At 48.0% G+C, this 25,526-nt stretch overlaps 1 protein-coding gene across 1 annotated transcript in view; it reads right to left on the bottom strand.

The window, feature by feature from the left end:
• The window catches only part of LOC123753764 (uncharacterized), a 125,202-nt gene extending 102,978 nt beyond the window's left edge, over positions 1-22,224 (bottom strand). Inside the window, exon 1 of the mRNA XM_069303181.1 lies at positions 22,110-22,224. The gene's annotated coding sequence lies outside the window, so the exon portion shown is untranslated. The remainder of the gene's footprint in view (positions 1-22,109) is intronic.
• Positions 22,225-25,526: the final 3,302 nt, after the last annotated feature.

Here is a 25,526-nt window from a genome sequence, read left to right as displayed (position 1 = left end):
TTGAGGCGCATAAAGGGGCCGCCTAGAGGCACATAAAAAAGCCACCTAGAGGCACATAAAGGGGCCACCTAGAGGCGCATAAAGGGGCGCCTAGAGGCACATAAAGGGCCGCCTAGAGGCACATAAAGGTGCCGCCTAGAGGCACATAAAGGGCCGCCTAGAGGTACATAAAGGGCCGCCTAGCGGTACATAAAGGTGCCGCCTAGAGGCACATAAAGGGCCGCCTAGAGGTATATAAAGGGCCGCCTAGAGGCACATAAAGGGCCGCCTAGAGGCACATAAAGGGCCACCTACAGGTACATAAAGGGCCACCTAGAGACCCATAAAGGGGCCGACTAGAGGCACATAAAGGGCCGCCTTGAGGCGCATAAAGGGGCCGCCTAGAGGCACATAAAAGAGCCACCTAGAGGCACATAAAGGGGCCACCTAGAGGCGCATAAAGAGGCCGCCTAGAGGCGCATAAAGGGGCCGCCTAGAGGCGCATAAAAGGGTCGCCTAGAGGCGCATAAAGAGGCCGCCTAGAGGCGCATAAAGAGGCCGCCTAGAGGCGCATAAAGAGGCCGCCTAGAGGCACATAAAAGGGCCACCTAGAGACACATAAAAGGGCCACCTAGAGGCGCATAAAGGGGCCGCCTAGAGGCACATAAAAGGGCAGCCTAGAGGCACATAAAGGGCCACCTAGAGGCACATAAAAGGGCCACCTAGAGGCGCATAAAGGGGCCACCTAGAGGCACATAAAGGGGCCGCCTAGAGGCACATAAAGGGCCACCAAGAGGTACATAATGGGTCTCCTAGAGGCACATAAAGGGCCGCCTAGAGGTACATAAAGGGCCGCCTAGAGGTACATAAAGGGCCGCCTAGAGGTACATAAAGGGCCGCCTAGAGGCCCATAAAGGCCCGCCTAGAGGTACATAAAGGGCCGCCTATAGGCACATAAAGGGGCCGTCTAGAGGTACATAAAGAAGCCGCCTAGAGGCACATAAAGGGCCGCCTAGAGGCACATAAAGGGTCGCCTAGAGGTACATAAAGGGTCGCCTAGAGGTACATAAAGGGTCGCCTAGAGGTACATAAAGGGTCGCCTAGAGGCACATAAAGGGGCCGCCTAGAGGCCCATAAAGGCCCGCCTAGAGGTACATAAAGGGCCGCCTATAGGCACATAAAGGGCCGCCTAGAGGTACATAAAGGGCCGCCTAGAGGTACATAAAGGTGCCGCCTAGAGGCACATAAAGGCCCGCCTAGAGGTACATAAAGGGCCGCCTAGAGGTACATAAAGGGCCGCCTATAGGCAAATAAAGGGCCGCATAGAGGTACATAAAGGGGCCGCCTAGAGGCACATAAAGGGCCGCCTACAGGTACATAAAGGGCCGCCTAGAGGTACATAAAGGGCCGCCTAGAGGTACATAAAGGTGCCGCCTAGAGGCACATAAAGGGCCGCCTAGAGGTACATAAAGGGCCGCCTAGAGGCACATAAAGGGCCGCCTAGAGGCACATAAAGGGCCACCTACAGGTACATAAAGGGCCACCTAGAGACCCATAAAGGGGCCGACTACAGGCACATAAAGGGCCGCCTTGAGGCGCATAAAGGGGCCGCCTAGAGGCACATAAAGGGGCCACCTAGAGGCGCATAAAGAGGCCGCCTAGAGGCGCATAAAGGGGCCGCCTAGAGGCGCATAAAAGGGCCGCCTAGAGGCGCATAAAGAGGCCGCCTAGAAGCGCATAAAGAGGCCACCTAGAGGCGCATAAAGAGGCCGCCTAGAGGCACATAAAAGGGCCACCTAGAGACACATAAAATGGCCACCTAGAGGCGCATAAAGCGGCCGCCTAGAGGCACATAAAAGGGCAGCCTAGAGGCACTTAAAGGAGCCGCCTAGAGGCGCATAAAGGGGCCGCCTAGAGGCACATAAAGGGCCACCTAGAGGCACATAAAAGGGCCACCTAGAGGCGCATAAAGGGGCCACCTAGAGGCACATAGAGGGGCCGCCTAGAGGCACATAAAGGGCCACCAAGAGGTACATAATGGGTCTCCTAGAGGCACATAAAGGGCCGCCTAGAGGTACATAAAGGGCCGCCTAGAGGTACATAAAGGGCCGCCTAGAGGTACATAAAGGGCCGCCTAGAGGCCCATAAAGGCCCGCCTAGAGGTACATAAAGGGCCGCCTAGAGGTACATAAAGGGCCGCCTATAGGCACATAAAGGGGCCGTCTAGAGGTACATAAAGAAGCCGCCTAGAGGCACATAAAGGGCCGCCTAGAGGCACATAAAGGGTCGCCAAGAGGTACATAAAGGGTCGCCTAGAGGTACATAAAGGGTCGCCTAGAGGCACATAAAGTGGCCGCCTAGAGGCCCATAAAGGCCCGCCTAGAGGTACATAAAGGGCCGCCTATAGGCACATAAAGGGCCGCCTAGAGGTACATAAAGGGCCGCCTAGAGGTACATAAAGGTGCCGCCTAGAGGCACATAAAGGCCCGCCTAGAGGTACATAAAGGGCCGCCTAGAGGTACATAAAGGGCCGCCTATAGGCACATAAAGGGGCCGCCTAGAGGTACATAAAGGGGCCGCCTAGAGGCACATAAAGGGCCGCCTAGAGGCACATAAAGGGGCCGACTAGAGGCACATAAAGGGCCGCCTTGAGGCGCATAAAGGGGCCGCCTAGAGGCACATAAAAGAGCCACCTAGAGGCACATAAAGGGGCCACCTAGAGGCGCATAAAGGGGCGCCTAGAGGCACATAAAGGGCCGCCTAGAGGCACATAAAGGTGCCGCCTAGAGGCACATAAAGGGCCGCCTAGAGGTACATAAAGGGCCGCCTAGCGGTACATAAAGGTGCCGCCTAGAGGCACATAAAGGGCCGCCTAGAGGTATATAAAGGGCCGCCTAGAGGCACATAAAGGGCCGCCTAGAGGCACATAAAGGGCCACCTACAGGTACATAAAGGGCCACCTAGAGACCCATAAAGGGGCCGACTAGAGGCACATAAAGGGCCGCCTTGAGGCGCATAAAGGAGCCGCCTAGAGGCACATAAAAGAGCCACCTAGAGGCACATAAAGGGGCCACCTAGAGGCGCATAAAGAGGCCGCCTAGAGGCGCATAAAGGGGCCGCCTAGAGGCGCATAAAAGGGCCGCCTAGAGGCGCATAAAGAGGCCGCCTAGAGGCGCATAAAGAGGCCGCCTAGAGGCGCATAAAGAGGCCGCCTAGAGGCACATAAACGGGCCACCTAGAGACACATAAAAGGGCCACCTAGAGGCGCATAAAGGGGCCGCCTAGAGGCACATAAAAGGGCAGCCTAGAGGCACATAAAGGGCCACCTAGAGGCACATAAAAAGGCCACCTAGAGGTGCATAAAGGGGCCACCTAGAGGCACATAAAGGGGCCGCCTAGAGGCACATAAAGGGCCACCAAGAGGTACATAATGGGTCTCCTAGAGGCACATAAAGGGCCGCCTAGAGGTACATAAAGGGCCGCCTAGAGGTACATAAAGGGCCGCATAGAGGTACATAAAGGGCCGCCTAGAGGCCCATAAAGGCCCGCTTAGAGGTACATAAAGGGCCGCCTATAGGCACATAAAGGGGCCGTCTAGAGGTACATAAAGAAGCCGCCTAGAGGCACATAAAGGGCCGCCTAGAGGCACATAAAGGGTCGCCTAGAGGTAGATAAAGGGTCGCCTAGAGGTACATAAAGGGTCGCCTAGAGGTACCAAAAGGGTCGCCTAGAGGCATATAAAGGGGCCGCCTAGAGGCCCATAAAGGCCCGCCTAGAGGTACATAAAGGGCCGCCTATAGGCACATAAAGGGCCGCCTAGAGGTACATAAAGGGCCGCCTAGAGGTACATAAAGGTGCCTCCTAGAGGCACATAAAGGGCCGCCTTGAGGCGCATAAAGGGGCCGCCTAGAGGCACATAAAGGTGCCGCCTAGAGGTACATAAAGGGCCGCCTAGAGGTACATAAAGGGCCGCCTATAGGCAAATAAAGGGGGCCGCCTAGAGGTACATAAAGGGGCCGCCTAGAGGCACATAAAGGGCCGCCTAGAGGCACATAAAGGGGCCGACTAGAGGCACATAAAGGGCCGCCTTGAGGCGCATAAAGGGGCCGCCTAGAGGCACATAAAAGAGCCACCTAGAGGCACATAAAGGGGCCACCTAGAGGCGCATAAAGGGGCGCCTAGAGGCACATAAAGGGCCGCCTAGAGGCACATAAAGGTGCCGCCTAGAGGCACATAAAGGGCCGCCTAGAGGTACATAAAGGGCCGCCTAGCGGTACATAAAGGTGCCGCCTAGAGGCACATAAAGGGCCGCCTAGAGGAACATAAAGGGCCGCCTAGAGGCACATAAAGGGCCGCCTAGAAGCACATAAAGGGCCACCTACAGGTACATAAAGGGCCCCCTAGAGACCCATAAAGGGGCCGACTAGAGGCACATAAAGGGCCGCCTTGAGGCGCATAAAGGGGCCGCCTAGAGGCACATAAAAGAGCAACCTAGAGGCACATAAAGGGGCCACCAAGAGGCGCATAAAGAGGCCACCTAGAGGCGCATAAAGGGGCCGCCTAGAGGCGCATAAAAGGGCCGCCTAGAGGCGCATAAAGAGGCCGCCTAGAGGCGCATAAAGAGGCCGCCTAGAGGCGCATAAAGCGGCCGCCTAGAGGCACATAAAAGGGCCACCTAGAGACACATAAAAGGGCCACCTAGAGGCGCATAAAGGGGCCGCCTAGAGGCACATAAAAGGGCAGCATAGAGGCACTTAAAGGACCCGCCTAGAGGCGTATAAAGGGGCCGCCTAGAGGCACATAAAGGGCCACCTAGAGGCACATAAAAGGGCCACCTAGAGGCGCATAAAGGGGCCACCTAGAGGCACATAAAGGGGCCGCCTAGAGGCACTTAAAGGAGCCGCCTAGAGGCATATAAAGGAACCGCCTAGAGGCGCATAAAGGGGCCGCCTAGAGGCGCATAAAGAGGCCGCCTAGAGGCACATAAAAGGGCCACCTAGAGACACATAAAAGAGCCACCTAGAGGCGCATAAAGGGGCCGCCTAGAGGCACATAAAGGGGCCGCCTAGAGGCACTTAAAGGAGCCGCCTAGAGGCATATAAAGGAATCGCCTAGAGGCGCATAAAGGGGCCGCCTAGAGGCGCATAAAGAGGCCGCCTAGAGGCGCATAAAAGAACCGCCTAGAGGCGCATAAAGTGGCCGCCTAGAGGCTCATAAAGGGCCACCTAGAGGCGCATAAAGGGCCGGCAAGAGGCACATAAAGGGGCCGCCTAGAGGTACATAAAGGTGCCACCTAGAAGTACATAAAGGGCCGCCTAGAGGTATATAAAGGTCCGCCTAGAGGCGCATAAAGGGCCCGCCTAGAGGCGCATAAAGGGGCCGCCTAGAGGCACAAAGTGGGCCGCCTAGAGGCACATAAAGGGCCGCCTAGAAGCACATAAAGGGCCGCCTAGAGGCGCATAAAGGGGCCGCCTAGAGGCACATAAAGGACCACCTAGAGGCACATAAAGGACCACCTAGAGGCACATAAAGGGCCGCCTATAGGCGCATAAAGGGGCCGCCTAGAGGCTCATAAAGGGCCACCTACAGGCACATAAAGGGGCCGCCAAGAGGCACATAAAGGGGCCGCCTAGAGGCACATAAAGGGGCCGTCTAGAGGTACATAAAGGGGCCGCCTAGAAGCCCATAAAGGGGCCGCCTAGAGGTGCATAAAGGGGCCGCTTCGAAGCCCATAAAGGGGCCGCCTAGAGGTGCATAAAGAGGCCGCCTAGAGGCACAAAGTGGGCCGCCTAGAGGCACATAAAGGGCCGCCTAGAGGCACATAAAGGGCCGCCTAGAGGCGCATAAAGGGGCCGCCTAGAGGCACATAAAGGGCCGCCTAGAGGCACATAAAGGGCCGCCTAGAGGCGCATAAAGGGGCCGCCTAGAGGCTCATAAAGGGCCACCTACAGGCGCATAAAGGGGTCGCCTACAGGTACATAAAGGGGCCACCTAGAGGCACATAAAGGGGCCGCCTAGAAGCCCATAAAGGGGCCGCCTAGAGGTGCATAATGGGTCGCCTAGAGGCACATAAAGGGCCTCTTGGAGGCACATAGAGGGCCGACTAGAGGTATAAAGGGCCGTCTGGGGGTACATAGAGGGCCGCCTGGAGGTACATAAAGGGGCTACCTAGAGGTACATAAAGGGCCACCTAGAGGTTCATAAAGGGCCGCCTAGAGGTATATAAATGGGCCGCCAAGAGGCACATAAGAGGCCGCCTAGAGGTACATAAAGGGCCGCCTAGAGGCACATAAAGGGGCCGCCTAGAGGTACATAAAGACGCTACCTAGAGGCACATAAAGGGCCATCAAGAGGCACATAAAGGGGCCGCCTAGAGGCACATAAAGAAGCGCCTGGAGGCACATATAGGGGCCACCTAGAGGTACATAAAGAGGCTGCCTAGAGGCACATAAAGGGCCATCAAGAGGCACATAAAGGGGCCGCCTAGAGGCACATAAAGGGGCCGCCTAGAGGCACATAATGGGGCCGCCTAGAGGCACATAATGGGGCCGCCTAGAGGCGCATAAAGGGGCCGTTTAAAGGTAAATAAAGGGCCACAAAGAGGCCGCTATGAGGTACATAAAGGGGCCACCTCGAGGTGCATAAAGGGGCCGCCTAGAGGTACGAAAAGGGACCGCCTAGAGGTACATAAAAGGCTCCCTAGAGGTGCATAAAGGGGCAGCCTAGAGGTACATAAAAGGCCGCCTAGTGGTATATAAATGGACCGCCTAGAGGCACATAAAGGGGCCACCTAAAGGTATATAAAGGGGCCGCCTAGAGGCGCATAAAAGGCCTCCTAGAGGCGTATAAAAGGCCGCCTAGAAGTAAATAAAGAGGCCGCCTAGAGGCACATAAAGGGCCGCCTAGAGGCACATAAAGGGCCGCCTTGAGGCGCATAAAGGGCCGCCTAGAGGCTCATAAAAGGGCCGCCTAGAGGCACATAAAGGGCCGCCTTGAGGCGCATAAAGGGCCTCCTAGAGGCTCATAAAGGGCCGCCTAGAGGTGCATAAAGGGGCCGAGTAGAGGTACATATAAGGGCCGCAAAGAGGCACATAAAGGGGCCGCCTATAGGTACATAAGGGGCCACCTAGAGGAACATAAAGGGCCACCTTGAGGTACATAAAGGGGGCCTTTTACACCATATTTAGAGCCCTAAAGAGGTGGTAATTCTGGGGTTTTAACCCCCAGATATTCCCCCCTCTCCAGGCAACTAGAGACAGTGACGGATCACTCACCTCTTCTATCAAGCCCTGTTATATGGGAGAACACGGTATCCATGCATAATGTACTGACTTGCCTTAAACCACAAGTTTTGAAGTATAAAACTTGAGAGACACACCCACCAGGAGACTAGATCCCTGCCCATCAAGATGGCAGGTATGTACTTGAATCCACTATACCATACTCACAGCCCTAAAGAGGTGGGAATTCCTGGGTATTAACCCACACATATACCCCCTCTCCAGGCAACTAAAGACAGTGAGGGATCACTCATGTTTTCCATCAAGCCCTGTTATATAGGAGAACACGTTGTCCATGCTTAATGTACTGGCATGATTTATACCAAACGTTTTGAAGTATAGAACTTTAGATACACACACCCACCAGGAGACTTGAACCCTGGCCTAGAAGCACATAATGGGCCGCCTAAAGGCACATAAAGGGGCTGCCTAGAGGTACATAAATTGCCGTCTAGAGGCACATAAAGAGGGCGCCTGGACGCACATAAAGTGACCGCCTACAGGTACATAAAGTCGCCGCCTAGAGGCACATAAAGGGGCCGCCTAGAAGCACATAAAGGGGCCACCTAGAGGCACATAAAGGGCCGCCTAGAGGCACATAAACGGGCCGCCTAGAGGCACATAAAGAGGGCCGCCTAGAGGCACATAAAGGGGCCGCCTAGAAGCACATAAAGGGGCCGCCTAGAGGCACAAAAAGGGCCGCCTAGAGGCACATAAAGGGGCCGCCTAGAGGCACATAAAGGGGGCCGCCTAGAGACACATAAAGGGGCCGTCTAGAGGCACATAAAGGGGCCGCCTAGAAGCACATAAAGGGGCCGCCTAGAGGCATATAAAGGGCCGCATAGAGGCACATAAAGGGCCGCCAAGAGTCGCATAAACGGCCACTTAGAGGTACATAAAGGGTCGCATAGAGGCACACAAAGGGGCCGCCTAGAGGTACATAAAGGGGCTGCCTAGAGGTACATAAAGGGGCCGCCTAGAGGTACATAAAGGGGCCGCCTAGAGGTACATTAAGGGCCGCCTTGAAGTGGATAAATGGCCGTATAGAGGTACGTAAAGGGCAGCCTAAATGTATATAAAGGGCCAACTGGAGGTGCATAAAAGGCCGCCTAGAGGTACACAAAGGGCCACCTGGATGCATATAATGGGCCGCCTGGAGATACATAAAGGGCCGCCTAGAGGTAATTAAAGGGGCCGCCTAGAGGCACATAAAGGGCCGCCTAGAGGTACATAAAGGGCCGCTTAGAGGTACATAAAGGGGCCGCCTAGAGGCACATAAAGGGCCGCCAAGAGGTACATAAAGGGCCGCAAAAAGGTACATAAAGGGCCGCCTAGAGGTACATAGAGGGCCGCCTAGAAGTACATAAAGGGGCCACGTAGACGCACATAAAGGGCCGCCTAGAGGCACATAAAGGGCCGCCTAAAGGTACATAAAGGGCCGCCTAGAGGTACATAAAGGGCCGCCTGGAGATACATAAAGGGCCGCCTAGAGGTAATTAAAGGGGCCGCCTAGAGGTACATAAAGGGCCGCCTAGAGGTACATAAAGGGCCGCTTAGAGGTACATAAAGGGGCCGCCTAGAGGCACATAAAGGGCCGCCTAGAGGTACATAAAGGGCCGCATAGAGGTACATAAAGGGGCCGCCTAGAGGCACATAAAGGGCCGCCTACAGGTACATAAAGGGCCGCCTAGAGGTACATAAAGGGCCGCCTAGAGGTAATTAAAGGGGCCGCCTAGAGGTACATAAAGGGCCGCCTAGAGGTACATAAAGGGACGCTTAGAGGTACATAAAGGGGCCGTCTAGAGGCACATAAAGGACCGCCTAGAGGTACATAAAGGGCCGCTTAGAGGTACATAAAGGGGCCGCCTAGATGCACATAAAGGGCCGCCTAGAGGTACATAAAGGGCCGCCTAGAGGTACATAAAGGGCCGCCTAGAGGTGCATAAAGGGCCGCCTAGAGATGCATAAAGGGCCGTCTAAAGGTATATAAAGGGCCGCCTAGAGGTACATAAAGGGGCCTCCTAGAGGTACATAAAGGGCCGCCTAGAGGTAATTAAAGGGGCCGCCTAGAGGTACATAAAGGGCCGCCTAGAGGTACATAAAGGACCGCTTAGAGGTACATAAAGGGGCCTCCTAGAGGTACATAAAGGGCCACCTAGAGGTAATTAAAGGGGCCGCCTAGAGGTATATAAAGGGCCGCCTAGAGGTACATAAAGGGCCGCTTAGAGGTACATAAAGGGGCCGCCAAGAGGCACATAAAGGGCCGCCTAGAGGTACATAATGGGCCGCCTAGAGGTAATTAAAGGGGCCGCCTAGAGGTACATAAAGGGCCGCCTAGAGGTACATAAAGGGCCGCTTAGAGGTACATAAAGGGGCCACCTAGAGGCACATAAAGGGCCGCCTAGAGGTACGTAAAGGGCCGTCTAAAGGTATATAAAGGGCCGCCTAGAGGTACATAAAGGGACGCCTGGAGATACATAAAGGGCCGCCTAGAGGAACATAAAGGGGCCTCCTAGAGGTACATAAAGGGCCGCCTAGAGGTACATAAATTGCCGCCTAGAGGTACATAAAGGGGCGCCTAGAAGCACATAAACGGCCGCCTAGAGGCACATAAAGGGGCGCCTAGAGGCACATAAAGGGGCCGCCTAGAGGCACATAAAGGGCCGCCTAGAGGCACATAAAGGGCCGCCTAGAGGCACATAAAGGGGCGCCTAGAGGCACATAAAGGGGCGCCTAGAAGCACATAAAGGGCCGCCTAGAGGCACATAAAGGGCCGCCTAGAGGCACATAAAGGGGGCGCCTAGAGGCACATAAAGGGGCGCCTAGAGGCACATAAAGGGCCGCCTAGAGGTACATAAAGGGCCGCCTAGAAGCACATAAAGGGCCGCCTAGAGGCACATAAAGGGCCGCCTAGAGGTACATAAAGGGCCGCCTAGAGGCACATAAAAGGGCGCCTAGAGGCACATAAAGGGCCGCCTAGAGGTACATAAAGGGCCACCTAGAAGCACATAAAGGGGCGCCTAGAGGCACATAAAGGGGCGCCTAGAGGCACATAAAGGGCCACCTAGAGGTACATAAACGGCCGCCTAGAAGCACATAAAGGGCCGCCTAGAGGCACATAAAGGGCCGCCTAGAGGTACATAAAGGGCCGCCTAGAGGCACATAAAGGGGCCGCCTAGAGGTACATAAAGGGCCGCCTAGAGGCACATAAAGGGCCGCCTAAAAGGCACATAAAGGGCCGCCTGGAGGCACATAAAGGGCCGCCTAGAGGCACATAAAGGGCCACCTAGAGGCACATAAAGGGGCCGCCTAGAGGCACATAAAGGACGAATAAGAGAATGTGAATTTAGTTTTTCTTAATCTCTCTTCATAAAGGAGGTTTCTAATTCCTGGTATTGATTGTTATTATTCTCTGAACAAGACCAAGTGAACTTATGTTCATTCTGTAATACAGAGACCAACAATGAACAGTATAATCCAACTGGGGCTCAACAAGGGCAGGAGCAAGGTGAACAATTCTATTAGATATATTGGTGCTACAACATCTAGAAATATATCCCAGAATACTCTTACCTTTATTCAATATATTTATGTACTAAACTGAAACTTCCAGTCTTTCAAGTAACTTGAATAACCTGTCTTCCTTCTGAACTAGCAACAGTCTTCCTCCTGAACTAGCAACAGTCTTCCTTCTGAACTAGCAACAGTCTTCCTTCTGAACTAGCAACAGTCTTCCTTCTGAACTAGCAACAGTCTTCCTTCTGAACTAGCAACAGTCTTCCTTCTGAACTAGCAACAGTCTTCCTTCTGAACTAGCAACAGTCTTTCTTCTGAACTAGCAACAGTCTCCCTTCTGAACTAGCAACAGTCTTCCTCCTGAACTAGCAAAAGTCTTCCTCCTGAACTAGCAACAGTCTTCCTTCTGAACTAGCAACAGTCTTCCTTCTGAACTAGCAACAGTCTTCCTTCTGAACTAGCAACAGTCTTCCTTCCGAACAAGCACCAGTCTTCTTTCTGAACTAGCAAAAGTCTTCCTTCTGAACTAGCACCAGTCTTCCTTCTGAACTAGCAACAGTCTTCCTTTTGAACTAGCACCAGTCTTCCTTCTGAACTAGCAACAATCTTCCTCCTGAACTAGCAACAGTCTTCCTTCTGAACTAGCAACAGTCTTCCTTCTGAACTAGCACCAGTCTTCCTCCTGAACTAGCAACAGTCTTCCTTCTGAACTAGCAACAGTCTTCCTTCTGAACTAGCAACAGTCTTTTTTCTGAACTAGCAACAGTCTTCCTCCTGAACTAGCAACAGTCTTTTTTCTGAAATAGCAACAGTCTTCCTTCTGAACTAGCAACAGTCTTCCTTGTGAACTAGCAACAGTCTTCCTTCTGAACTAGCAACAGTCTTCCTCCTGAACTAGCAACAGTCTTCCTCCTGAACTAGCAACAGTCTACCTTGTGAACTAGCAACAGTCTTCCTTCTGAACTAGCAACAGTCTTCCTTCTGAACTAGCAACAGTCTTTCTTCTGAACTAGCAACAGTCTCCCTTCTGAACTAGCAACAGTCTTCCTCCTGAACTAGCAAAAGTCTTCCTTCTGAACTAGCAACAGTCTTCCTTCTGAACTAGCAACAGTCTTCCTTCTGAACTAGCAACAGTTTTCCTTCTGAACTAGCAACAGTCTTCCTTCCGAACAAGCACCAGTCTTCTTTCTGAACTAGCAAAAGTCTTCCTTCTGAACTAGCACCAGTCTTCCTTCTGAACTAGCAACAGTCTTCCTTTTGAACTAGCACCAGTCTTTCTTCTGAACTAGCAACAATCTTCCTCCTGAACTAGCAACAGTCTTCCTTCTGAACTAGCAACAGTCTTCCTTGTGAACTGGCAACAGTCTTCCTCCTGAACTAGCAACAGTCTTTTTTCTGAACTAGCAACAGTCTTCCTCCTGAACTAGCAACAGTCTTTTTCCTGAACTAGCAACAGTCTTCCTTCTGAACTAGCAACAGTCTTCCTTGTGAACTAGCAACAGTCTTCCTTGTGAACTAGCAACAGTCTTCCTCCTGAACTAGCAACAGTCTTTTTTCTGAAGTAGCAACAGTCTTCCTCCTGAACTAGCAACAGTCTTTTTTTCTGAACTAGCAACAGTCTTCCTTCTGAACTAGCAACAGTCTTCCTTGTGAACTAGCAACAGTCTTCCTTCTGAACTAGCAACAGTCTTCCTTCTGAACTAACAACAGTCTTCCTTCTGAACTAACAACAGTCTTCCTTCTGAACTAGCAACAGTCTTCCTCCTGAACTAGCAACAGTCTTTTTTCTGAACTAGCAACAGTCTTCCTCCTGAACTAGCAACAGTCTTTTTCCTGAACTAGCAACAGTCTTCCTTCTGAACTAGCAACAGTCTTCCTCCTGGACTAGCAACAGTCTTTTTTCTGAACTAGCAAGTCTTTCTTTTGAACTAGCAACAGTCTTTTTTCTGAACTAGCAACAGTCTTTCTCCTGAACTAGCAACAGTCTTCCTTCTGAACAAGCAGCAGTCTTCCTCCTGAACTAGCAACAGTCTTTTTTCTAAACTAGCAACAGTCTTCCTTCTGAACTAGCAACAGTCTTCCTTCTGAACTAGCACCAGTCTTCCTTCTGAACTAGCAACAGTCTTCCTTCTGAACTAGCACCAGTCTTCCTTCTGAACTAGCAACAATCTTCCTCCTGAACTAGCAACAGTCTTCCTTCTGAACTAGCACCAGTCTTCCTCCTGAACTAGCAACAGTCTTCCTTCTGAACTAGCAACAGTCTTTTTTCTGAACCAGCAACAGTCTTCCTCCTGAACAAGCCACAGTTTTTTTTCTGAAATAGCAAGTCTTCCTTCTGAACTAGCAACAGTCTTCCATGTGAACTAGCAACAGTCTTCCTTCTGAACTAGCAACAGTCTTCCTCCTGAACTAGCAACAGTCTACCTTGTGAACTAGCAACAGTCTTCCTTGTGAACTAGCAACAGTCTTCCTTGTGAACTAGCAACAATCTTCCTTCTGAACTAGCAACAGTCTTCCTTATGAACTGGCAACAGTCTTCCTCCTGAACTAGCAACAGTCTTTTTTCTGAACTAGCAACAGTCTTCCTCCTGAACTAGCAACAGTCTTTTTTCTGAACTAGCAACAGTCTTCCTTCTGAACTAGCAACAGTCTTCCTTGTGAACTAGCAATAGTCTTCCTTGTGAACTAGCAACAGTCTTCCTTGTGAACTAGCAACAGTCTTCCTCCTGAACTAGCAACAGTCTTTTTTCTGAACAAGCAACAGTCTTCCTTCTGAACTAGCAACAGTCTTCCTTCTGAACTAGCAACAGTCTTCCTTCTGAACTAGCAACAGTCTTCCTTCTGAACTAGCAACAGTCTTCCTTCTGAACTAGCAACAGTCTTCCTTCTGAACTAGCAACAGTCTTCCTTCTGAACTAGCAACAGTCTTTCTTCTGAACTAGCAACAGTCTCCCTTCTGAACTAGCAACAGTCTTCCTCCTGAACTAGCAACAGTCTTCCTTCTGAACTAGCAACAGTCTTCCTTCTGAACTAGCAACAGTCTTCCTTCTGAACTAGCAACAGTCTTCCTTCTGAACTAGCAACAGTCTTCCTTCTGAACAAGCACCAGTCTTCTTTCTGAACTAGCAACAGTCTTCCTTCTGAACTAGCAACAGTCTTCCTTCTGAACTAGCAACAGTCTTCCTTTTGAACTAGCACCAGTCTTCCTTCTGAACTAGCAACAATCTTCCTTCTGAACTAGCAACAGTCTTCCTTCTGAACTAGCACCAGTCTTCCTCCTGAACTAGCAACAGTCTTCCTTCTGAACTAGCAACAGTCTTCCTTGTGAACTAGCAACAGTCTTCCTTGTGAACTAGCAACAGTCTTCCTCCTGAACTAGCATCAATCTTCCTTCTGAACTAGCAACAGTCTTCCTTGTGAACTGGCAACAGTCTTCCTCCTGAACTAGCAACACTCTTTTTCTGAACTAGCAACAGTCTTCCTCCTGAACTAGCAACAGTCTTTTTTCTGAACTAGCAACAGTCTTCCTTGTGAACTAGCAACAGTCTTCCTTGTGAACTAGCAACAGTCTTCCTTGTGAACTAGCAACAGTCTTCCTTGTGAACTAGTAACAGTCTTCCTCCTGAACTAGCAACAGTCTTTTTTCTGAAGTAGCAACAGTCTTCCTCCTGAACTAGCAACAGTCTTTTTTCTGAACTAGCAACAGTCTTCCTTCTGAACTAGCAACAGTCTTCCTTGTGAACTAGCAACAGTCTTCCTTCTGAACTAGCAACAGTCTTCCTTCTGAACTAGCAACAGTCTTCCTTGTGAACTAGCAACAGTCTTCCTTCTGAACTAGCAACAGTCTTCCTCCTGAACTAGCAACAGTCTTTTTTCTGAACTAGCAAGTCTTTCTTTTGAACTAGCAACAGTCTTCCTTTTGAACTAGCAACAGTCTTCCTTGTGAACTAGCAACAGTCTTCCTTCTGAACTAGCAACAGTCTTCCTTCTGAACTAACAACAGTCTTCCTTCTTAACTAACATCAGTCTTCCTTCTGAACTAGCAACAGTCTTCCTCCTGAACTAGCAACAGTCTTTTTTCTGAACTAGCAACAGTCTTCCTCCTGAACTAGCAACAGTCTTTTTCCTGAACTAGCAACAGTCTTCCTTCTGAACTAGCAACAGTCTTCCTCCTGGACTAGCAACAGTCTTTTTTCTGAACTAGCAAGTCTTCCTTCTGAACTAGCAACAGTCTTCCTCCTGAACTAGCAACAGTCTTTTTTCTAAACTAGCAACAGTCTTCCTTCTGAACTAGCAACAGTCTTCCTTCTGAACTAACACCAGTCTTCCTTCTGAACTAGCAACAGTCTTCCTTCTGAACTAGCACCAGTCTTCCTTCTGAACTAGCAACAATCTTCCTCCTGAACTAGCAACAGTCTTCCTTCTGAACTAGCACCAGTCTTCCTCCTGAACTAGCAACAGTCTTCCTTCTGAACTAGCAACAGTCTTTTTTCTGAACCAGCAACAGTCTTCCTCCTGAACAAGCCACAGTTTTTTTCTGAAATAGCAAGTCTTCCTTCTGAACTAGCAACAGTCTTCCTTGTGAACTAGCAACAGTCTTCCTTCTGAACTAGCAACAGTCTTCCTCCTGAACTAGCAACAGTCTACCTTGTGAACTAGCAACAGTCTTCCTTGTGAACTAGCAACAGTCTTCCTTGTGAACTAGCAACAATCTTCCTTCTGAACTAGCAACAGTCTTCCTTATGAACTGGCAACAGTCTTCCTCCTGAACTAGCAACAGTCTTTTTCTGAACTAGCAACAGTCTTCCTCCTGAACTAGCAACAGTCTTTTTTCTGAACTAGCAACAGTCTTCCTTCTGAACTAGCAACAGTCTTCCTTGTGAACTAGCAATAGTCTTCCTTGTGAACTAGCAACAGTCTTCCTTGTGAACTAGCAACAGTCTTCCTCCTGAACTAGCAACAGTCTTTTTTCTGAACAAGCAACAGTCTTCCTTCTGAACTAGCAACAGTCTTCCTTCTGAACTAGCAACAGTCTTCCTTCTGAACTAGCAACAGTCTTCCTTCTGAACTAGCAACAGTCTTCCTTCTGAACTAGCAACAGTCTTCCTTCTGAACTAGCAACAGTCTTCCTTCTGAACTAGCAACAGTCTTCCTTCTGAACTAGCAACAGTCTTTCTTCTGAACTAGCAACAGTCTCCCTTCTGAACTAGCAACAGTCTTCCTCCTGAACTAGCAACAGTCTTCCTTCTGAACTAGCAACAGTCTTCCTTCTGAACTAGCAACAGTCTTCCTTCTGAACTAGCAACAGTCTTCCTTCTGAACTAGCAACAGTCTTCCTTCTGAACAAGCACCAGTCTTCTTTCTGAACTAGCAACAGTCTTCCTTCTGAACTAGCAACAGTCTTCCTTCTGAACTAGCAACAGTCTTCCTTTTGAACTAGCACCAGTCTTCCTTCTGAACTAGCAACAATCTTCCTTCTGAACTAGCAACAGTGTTCCTTCTGAACTAGCACCAGTCTTCCTCCTGAACTAGCAACAGTCTTCCTTCTGAACTAGCAACAGTCTTCCTTGTGAACTAGCAACAGTCTTCCTTGTGAACTAGCAACAGTCTTCCTCCTGAACTAGCATCAATCTTCCTTCTGAACTAGCAACAGTCTTCCTTGTGAACTGGCAACAGTCTTCCTCCTGAACTAGCAACACTCTTTTTTCTGAACTAGCAACAGTCTTTCTCCTGAACTAGCAACAGTCTTTTTTCTGAACTAGCAACAGTCTTCCTTGTGAACTAGCAACAGTCTTCCTTGTGAACTAGCAACAGTCTTCCTTGTGAACTAGCAACAGTCTTCCTTGTGAACTAGTAACAGTCTTCCTCCTGAACTAGCAACAGTCTTTTTTCTGAAGTAGCAACAGTCTTCCTCCTGAACTAGCAACAGTCTTTTTTCTGAACTAGCAACAGTCTTCCTTCTGAACTAGCAACAGTCTTCCTTGTGAACTAGCAACAGTCTTCCTTCTGAACTAGCAACAGTCTTCCTTCTGAACTAGCAACAGTCTTCCTTGTGAACTAGCAACAGTCTTCCTTCTGAACTAGCAACAGTCTTCCTCCTGAACTAGCAACAGTCTTTTTTCTGAACTAGCAAGTCTTTCTTTTGAACTAGCAACAGTCTTCCTTTTGAACTAGCAACAGTCTTCCTTGTGAACTAGCAACAGTCTTCCTTCTGAACTAGCAACAGTCTTCCTTCTGAACTAACAACAGTCTTCCTTCTTAACTAACATCAGTCTTCCTTCTGAACTAGCAACAGTCTTCCTCCTGAACTAGCAACAGTCTTTTTTCTGAACTAGCAACAGTCTTCCTCCTGAACTAGCAACAGTCTTTTTCCTGAACTAGCAACAGTCTTCCTTCTGAACTAGCAACAGTCTTCCTCCTGGACTAGCAACAGTCTTTTTTCTGAACTAGCAAGTCTTCCTTCTGAACTAGCAACAGTCTTCCTCCTGAACTAGCAACAGTCTTTTTTCTGAACTAGCAACAGTCTTCCTCCTGAACTAGCAACAGTCTTCCTCCTGAACTAGCAACAGTCTTTTTTCTGAAGTAGCAACAGTCTTCCTCCTGAACTAGCAACAGTCTTTTTTCTGAACTAGCAACAGTCTTCCTTCTGAACTAGCAACAGTCTTCCTTGTGAACTAGCAACAGTCTTCCTTCTGAACTAGCAACAGTCTTCCTTCTGAACTAGCAACAGTCTTCCTTGTGAACTAGCAACAGTCTTCCTTCTGAACTAGCAACAGTCTTCCTCCTGAACTAGCAACAGTCTTTTTTCTGAACTAGCAAGTCTTTCTTTTGAACTAGCAACAGTCTTCCTTTTGAACTAGCAACAGTCTTCCTTGTGAACTAGCAACAGTCTTCCTTCTGAACTAGCAACAGTCTTCCTTCTGAACTAACAACAGTCTTCCTTCTTAACTAACATCAGTCTTCCTTCTGAACTAGCAACAGTCTTCCTCCTGAACTAGCAACAGTCTTTTTTCTGAACTAGCAACAGTCTTCCTCCTGAACTAGCAACAGTCTTTTTCCTGAACTAGCAACAGTCTTCCTTCTGAACTAGCAACAGTCTTCCTCCTGGACTAGCAACAGTCTTTTTTCTGAACTAGCAAGTCTTCCTTCTGAACTAGCAACAGTCTTCCTCCTGAACTAGCAACAGTCTTTTTTCTGAACTAGCAACAGTCTTCCTCCTGAACTAGCAACAGTCTTTTTCCTGAACTAGCAACAGTCTTCCTTCTGAACTAGCAACAGTCTTCCTCCTGAACTAGCAACAGTCTTTTTTCTGAACTAGCAACAGTCTTCCTTCTGAACTAGCAACAGTCTTCCTTCTGAACTAGCACCAGTCTTCCTTCTGAAATAGCAACAGTCATCCTTCTGAACTAGCACCAGTTTTCCTTCTGAACTAGCAACAATCTTCCTCCTGAACTAGCAACAGTCTTCCTTCTGAACTAGCAACAGTCTTCCTCCTGAACTAGCAACAGCCTTTTTGTTCTGAACTAGCAACAGTCTTCCTCCTGAACTAGCAACAGTCTTTTTTCTGAAATAGCAACAGTCTTCCTTCTGACCTAGCAACAGTCTTCCTTGTGAACTAGCAACAGTCTTCCTTCTGAACTAGCAACAGTCTTCCTCCTGAACTAGCAACAGTCTACCTTGTGAACTAGCAACAGTCTTCCTTGTGAACTAGCCACAGTCTTCCTTGTGAACTAGCAACAATCTTCCTTCTGAACTAGCAACAGTCTTCCTTGTGAACTGGCAACAGTCTTCCTCCTGAACTAGCAACAGTCTTTTTTCTGAACTAGCAACAGTCTTCCTCCTGAACTAGCAACAGTCTTTTTTCTGAAGTAGCAACAGTCTTCCTCCTGAACTAGCAACAGTCTTTTTTTCTGAACTAGCAACAGTCTTCCTTCTGAACTAGCAACAGTCTTCCTTGTGAACTAGCAACAGTCTTCCTTCTGAACTAGCAACAGTCTTCCTCCTGAACTAGCAACAGTCTACCTTGTGAACTAGCAACAGTCTTCCTTCTGAACTAGCAACAGTCTTCCTCCTGAACTAGCAACAGTCTACCTTGTGAACTAGCAACAGTCTTCCTTGTGAACTAGCAACAGTCTTCCTTGTGAACTAGCAACAATCTTCCTTCTGAACTAGCAACAGTCTTCCTTGTGAACTGGCAACAGTCTTCCTCCTGAACTAGCAACAGTCTTTTTTCTGAGCTAGCAACAGTCTTCCTCCTGAACTAGCAAAAATCTTTTTTCTGAACTAGCAACAGTCTTCCTTCTGAACTAGCAACAGTCTTCCATGTGAACTAGCAACAGTCTTCCTTGTGAACTAGCAACAGTCTTCCTTGTGAACTAGCAACAGTCTTCCTCCTGAACTAGCAACAGTCTTTTTTCTGAACTAGCAACAGTCTTCCTCCTGAACTAGCAACAGTCTTTTTTCTGAACTAGCAACAGTCTTCCTTCTGAACTAGCAACAGTCTTCCTTGTGAACTAGCAACAGTCTTCCTTTTGAACAAGCAACAGTCTTCCTTCTGAACTAGCAACAGTCTTCCTTCTGAACTAGCAACAGTCTTCCTTGTGAACTAGCAACAGTCTTCTTTCTGAACTAGCAACAGTCTTCCTCCTGAACTAGCAACAGTCTTTTTTCTGAACGAGCAAGTCTTTCTTTTGAACTAGCAACAGTCTTCCTTTTGAACTAGCAACAGTCTTCCTTGTGAACTAGCAAGAGTCTTCCTTCTGAACTAGCAAGAGTCTTCCTTCTGAACTAACAACAGTCTTCCTTCTGAACTAACAACAGTCTTCCTTCTGAACTAACAACAGTCTTCCTTCTGAACTAGCAACAGTCTTCCTCCTGAACTAGCAACAGTCTTCCTTCTGAACTAGCAACAGTCTTCCTCCTGGACTAGCAACAGTCTTTTTTCTGAACTAGCAAGTCTTTCTTTTGAACTAGCAACAGTCTTTTTTCTGAACTAGCAACAGTCTTTCTCCTGAACTAGCAACAGTCTTCCTTCTGAACTAGCAACAGTCTTCCTCCTGAACTAGCAACAGTCTTTTTTCTGAACTAGCAACAGTCCTCCTTCTGAACTAGCAACAGTCATTTTGCTGAACTAGCAACAGTCTTCCTTCTTAACTAGCAACAGTCTTCCTCCTGAACTAGCAACAGTCTTTTTTCTGAACTAGCAAGTCTTTCTTTTGAACTAGCAACAGTCTTCCTTCTGAACTAGCAACAGTCTTCCTTCTGAACTAGCACCAGTCTTCCTCCTGAACTAACACAAGTCTTTCTTCTGAACTAGCAACAGTTTTCCTCCTGAACTAGCAACAGTCTTCGTTCTGAACTAGCAACAGTCTTCCTTCTGAACTAGCAACAGTCTTTCTACTGAACTAGCAACAGTGTTCCTTGTGAACCAGCAACAGTGTTCCTTGTGAACCAGCAACAGTGTTCCATGTGAACCAACAGCAGTGTTCCTTGTGAACCAGCAACAGTGTTCCTTATGAACCAGCAACAGTGTTCCTTGTGAACCAGCAACAGTGTTCCTTGTGAACCAGCAACAGTGTTCCTTGTGAACCAGCAACAGTGTTCCTTGTGAACCATCAACAGTGTTCCTTGTGAACCAGCAACAGTGTTCCTTGTGACCCAGCAACAGTGTTCCTTGTGAACCAGCAACAGTGTTCCTTGTGAACCAGCAACACAGTTCAGGAGAGAACAGCCCGCCACAGTCACACAGTCAGCCCCACAACATTAGGGTTCCGGCCTCCGGACAAATACTTGGTAAACAACAATTTGAAAGCAGTTATCACGGACTGATCACAGGAATATTAACATATATTTTCTTCCCATCATCCCGAGCCCGCAGCTGCGAGAACATGTGACTTTTACAGTTGTCAAAAGACAGAGGAAGATGGAGACAGAGGCAGGTAGGGAGAGATGTGAAGAGGGAGGGAGAGAGAGAGAGAGAGGGAAGAGAGAGAGAGAGAAGAGAGAGAGAGAGAGAGAGAGGGGGAGAGAGAGAGGGAAGAGAGAGAGAGAGAGAGAGAGAGAGAGAGAGAGAGAGAGAGAGAGAGAGAGAGAGAGAGAGAGAGAGAGAGAGAGAGAGAGAGAGAGAGAGAGAGAGAGAGAAAGACAGAGAGAGAAAGAGAGACAGAGAGAGAAACACAGAGAGAGAGAGAGAGAGAGAGAGAGAGAGAGAGAGAGAGAGAGAGAGAGAGAGAGAGAGAGAGAGAGAGAGAGAGAGAGAGAGAGAGAGAGAGAAAGAGAGAGAGAGTGAGAGAGAGAGAGAGAGAGAGAGAGAGAGAGAGAGAGAGAGAGAGAGAGAGAGAGAGAGAGAGAGAGAGAGAGAGAGAGAGAGAGAGAGAGAGAGAGAGGGAAGAGAGAGAGAGAGAGAGAGAGAGAGAGAGAGAGAGAGAGAGAGAGAGAGAGAGAGAGAGAGAGAGAGAGAGAGAGAGAGAGAGAGAGAGAGAGAGAGAGAGAGAGAGAGAGAGAGAGAGAGAGAGAGAGAGAGAGGGTAGAGAGGTGTAGGTAGAGGGAGAGAGGGGGAGAGAAAGAGAGAGGGGGGAAAGAGAAACGGGGAGAAGGGAGAGACAGTTAATTGTGAGAGAGAGAGACAGAGACACCCGGGCTCCACCGGGTGTCCCTACTAGTAAATTATAAAACCATTTCGAATAAATTTACTGCCAGTAACTTAAACAATGACGATAAATATAAATATGTGAGTCACTTAACAATATTTTCCTCCATAACTTCACTACAACACTGTCCACACACCTGCCAGTCCACCATACAGCAAGGAAAGTTACACTTAACACTATCTTCACTGATAACTTCACTACAACACTGGCCACACACCTGTCAGTCCACCATACAGCAGGGAAAGTTACACTTAACACTATCTTCACTGATAACTTCACTACAACACTGTCCACACACCTGCCAGTCCATGATACAGCAGGGAATCAACATACTGTACGTGTTTGTGTCTCTCCAAGAAAGTACCAATTGTACTTGGTACAATAGTACCAAGAAAGTACCAAAAGAAAGTAAATAATCACTTAAAGTTCTACACTGACACAACCCATTGTACTTTCTCGTATATAAATAAATCTGCTGCCCGTTCTCAACATTTTTCACTCGTAAAAACGTTCAATAGTTTTGTTGATACGTTTACGGCGACCAGCCAGGATATGACGGCTCAAGGCTCCACACACCAGTGATTGCACCATCACACGGCCTTGTATACTCACACTCGGCCTTGTATACTTATCACAAGGAGTTATTATTATTATTATTTCACCAGGGAATATTACCACTATTTACCGTTACGTGTAATATCAAACGGAAGAGAATGTACACACAGGGGCAGAGTATATTAGTGTAAGTATGAGTACACACGCCCGCTGGCTGGGAGGTCCGGGGGAACACCACCTCTACTGACACTCCCTCTGTGGGGCCCCTGCTTGGCCCCGCGCCTCCAGTGCGCATGCGTCACTTCCCGTCTCGTCTCTCCTAGTTGTGCTTGCGGGGGTTGAGCTTCGGCTCTTTGGTCCCGCCTCTCAACTGACAATCTACTGGTGTACAGATTCATGATTCGTCGGCTCTATCAAATCTACATTTCAAACTGTGTATGGAGTCAGTCTCCATCACATCACTGTCTAATGCATTCCATCTGACACTGAAAAAAATATTTCAAATTTCTCTGTGGCTCATTTGGGTACTAAGTTTCTACCTGTGTCCCCTTGTTTGTGTTCCACACGTGCTAAATAGTTGGACCTTGTCCCACCCTGTCAGTTCCTGAGAATTTTGTAGGTGGTGATCATGTCTCCCCTTACTCTTCCGTCATCCAGTGACGTGAGGTGTAGCTCCTGTAGCCTTTCCTCGTAGCTCATATCTCAGTTCTTGGACTAGTCTGGTAATATACCTCTGGATCTTCTCTAACTTTGTCTTGTTTAACTAGGTATGAACTTAATGCTGGAGCTGTATGTCCACTACATGTATATACTCCACTACATGTCCACTACATGTACATACTCCACTACATGTACACTACATGTACATACTCCACTACATGTCCACTACATGTCCACTACATGCACATACTCCACTACATGTCCACTACATGTACATACTCCACTACATGTCCACTACATATACATACTCCACTACATGTACACTACATGTACATACTCCACTACATGTCCACTACATGTACATACTCCACTACATGTACACTACATGTACATACTCCACTACATGTCCACTACATGTACATACTCCACTACATGTACATACTCCACTACATGTCCACTACATGTACATACTCCACTACATGTCCACTACATGTCCACTACATGCACATACTCCACTACATGTCCACTACATGTACATACTCCACTACATGTACATACTCCACTACATGTCCACTACATGTACATACTCCACTACATGTCCACTACATGTACATACTCCACTACATGTCCACTACATGTACATACTCCACTACATGTCCACTACATGTACATACTCCACTACATGTCCACTACATGTACATACTCCACTGCATGTCCACTACATGTACATACTCCACTACATGTCCACTACATGTATATACTCCACTGCATGTCCACTACATGTACATACTCCACTACATGTCCACTACATGTACATACTCCACTACATGTCCACTACATGTACATACTCCACTACATGTACATACTCCACTACATGTGCATACTCCACTACATGTACATACTCCACTACATGTACATACTCCACTACATGTCCACTACATGTACATACTCCACTACATGTACATACTCCACTACATGTGCATACTCCACTACATGTACATACTCCACTACATGTCCACTACATGTACATACTCCACTACATGTCCACTACATGTACATACTCCACTACATGTATATACTCCACTACATGTACATACTCCACTACATGTCCACTACAGGTACAAACTCCACTACATGTCCACTACATGTACATACTCCACTACATGTCCACTACATGTACATACTCCACTACATGTCCACTACATGTACATACTCCACTACATACTCCACTACATGTTCACTACATGTCCACTACATGTTCACTACATGTCCACTACATGTACATACTCCACTACATGTACATACTCCACTACATGTACATACTCCACTACATGTACATACTCCACTACATGTCCACTACATGTACATACTCCACTACATGTCCACTACATATACATACTCCACTACATGTCCACTACATGTACATACTCCACTACATGTCCACTACATGTACATACTCCACTACATGTTCACTACATGTCCACTACATGTACATACTCCACTACATGTTCACTACATGTCCACTACATGTCCACTACATATACATACTCCACTACATGTCCACTACATGTACATACTCCACTACATGTCCACTACATGTACATACTCCACTACATGTTCACTACATGTCCACTACATGTACATACTCCACTACATGTTCACTACATGTCCACTACATGTACATACTCCACTACATGTCCACTACATGTACATACTCCACTACATGTACATACTCCACTACATGTCCACTACATGTCCACTACATGTACATACTCCACTGCATGTCCACTACATGTACATACTCCACTACATGTCCACTACATGTACATACTCCACTACATGTTCACTACATGTCCACTACATGTACATACTCCACTACATGTACATACTCCACTACATGTCCACTACATGTACATCATTCACTACATGTCCACTACATGTACATACTCCACTACATGTACATACTCCACTACATGTCCACTACATGTACATACTCCGCTACATGTCCACTACATGTACATACTCCACTACATGTCCACTACATGTACATACTCCACTACATGTTCACTACATGTCCACTACATGTACATACTCCACTACATGTTCACTACATGTCCACTACATGTACATACTCCACTACATGTCCACTACATGTACATACTCCACTACATGTACATACTCCACTACATGTCCACTACATGTCCACTACATGTTCATACTCCACTGCATGTCCACTACATGTACATACTCCACTACATGTACATACTCCACTACATGTTCACTACATGTCCACTACATGTACATACTCCACTACATGTACATACTCCACTACATGTCCACTACATGTACATCATTCACTACATGTCCACTACATGTACATACTCCACTACAAGTCCACTACATGTACATACTCCACTACATGTCCACTACATGTACATACTCCACTACATGTACATACTCCACTACATGTACATACTCCACTACATGTCCACTACATGTACATACTCCACTACATGTCCACTACATGTACATACTCCACTACATGTCCACTACATGTACATACTCCACTACATGTTCACTACATGTCCACTACATGTACATACTCCACTACATGTACATACTCCACTACATGTCCACTACATGTACATACTCCACTACATGTCCACTACATGTACATACTCCACTACATGTCCACTACATGTACATACTCCACTACATGTCCACTACATGTCCACTACATGTACATACTCCACTACATGTCCACTACATGTACATACTCCACTACATGTCCACTACATGTACGGGCAACATAAATCATCCACTAGACAGTGTGACATTGTAATTGCCAGAATTAGGCTGGGATATCTATATCTATGGCAGGTGGCTG

This window comes from Procambarus clarkii, chromosome 49 (genome assembly GCF_040958095.1).
Source record: "Procambarus clarkii isolate CNS0578487 chromosome 49, FALCON_Pclarkii_2.0, whole genome shotgun sequence".
NCBI lineage: Eukaryota > Metazoa > Arthropoda > Malacostraca > Decapoda > Cambaridae > Procambarus > Procambarus clarkii.
Note: the sequence above shows the minus strand (reverse complement) of the source record. Positions and strands in the feature narration are given on the sequence as shown.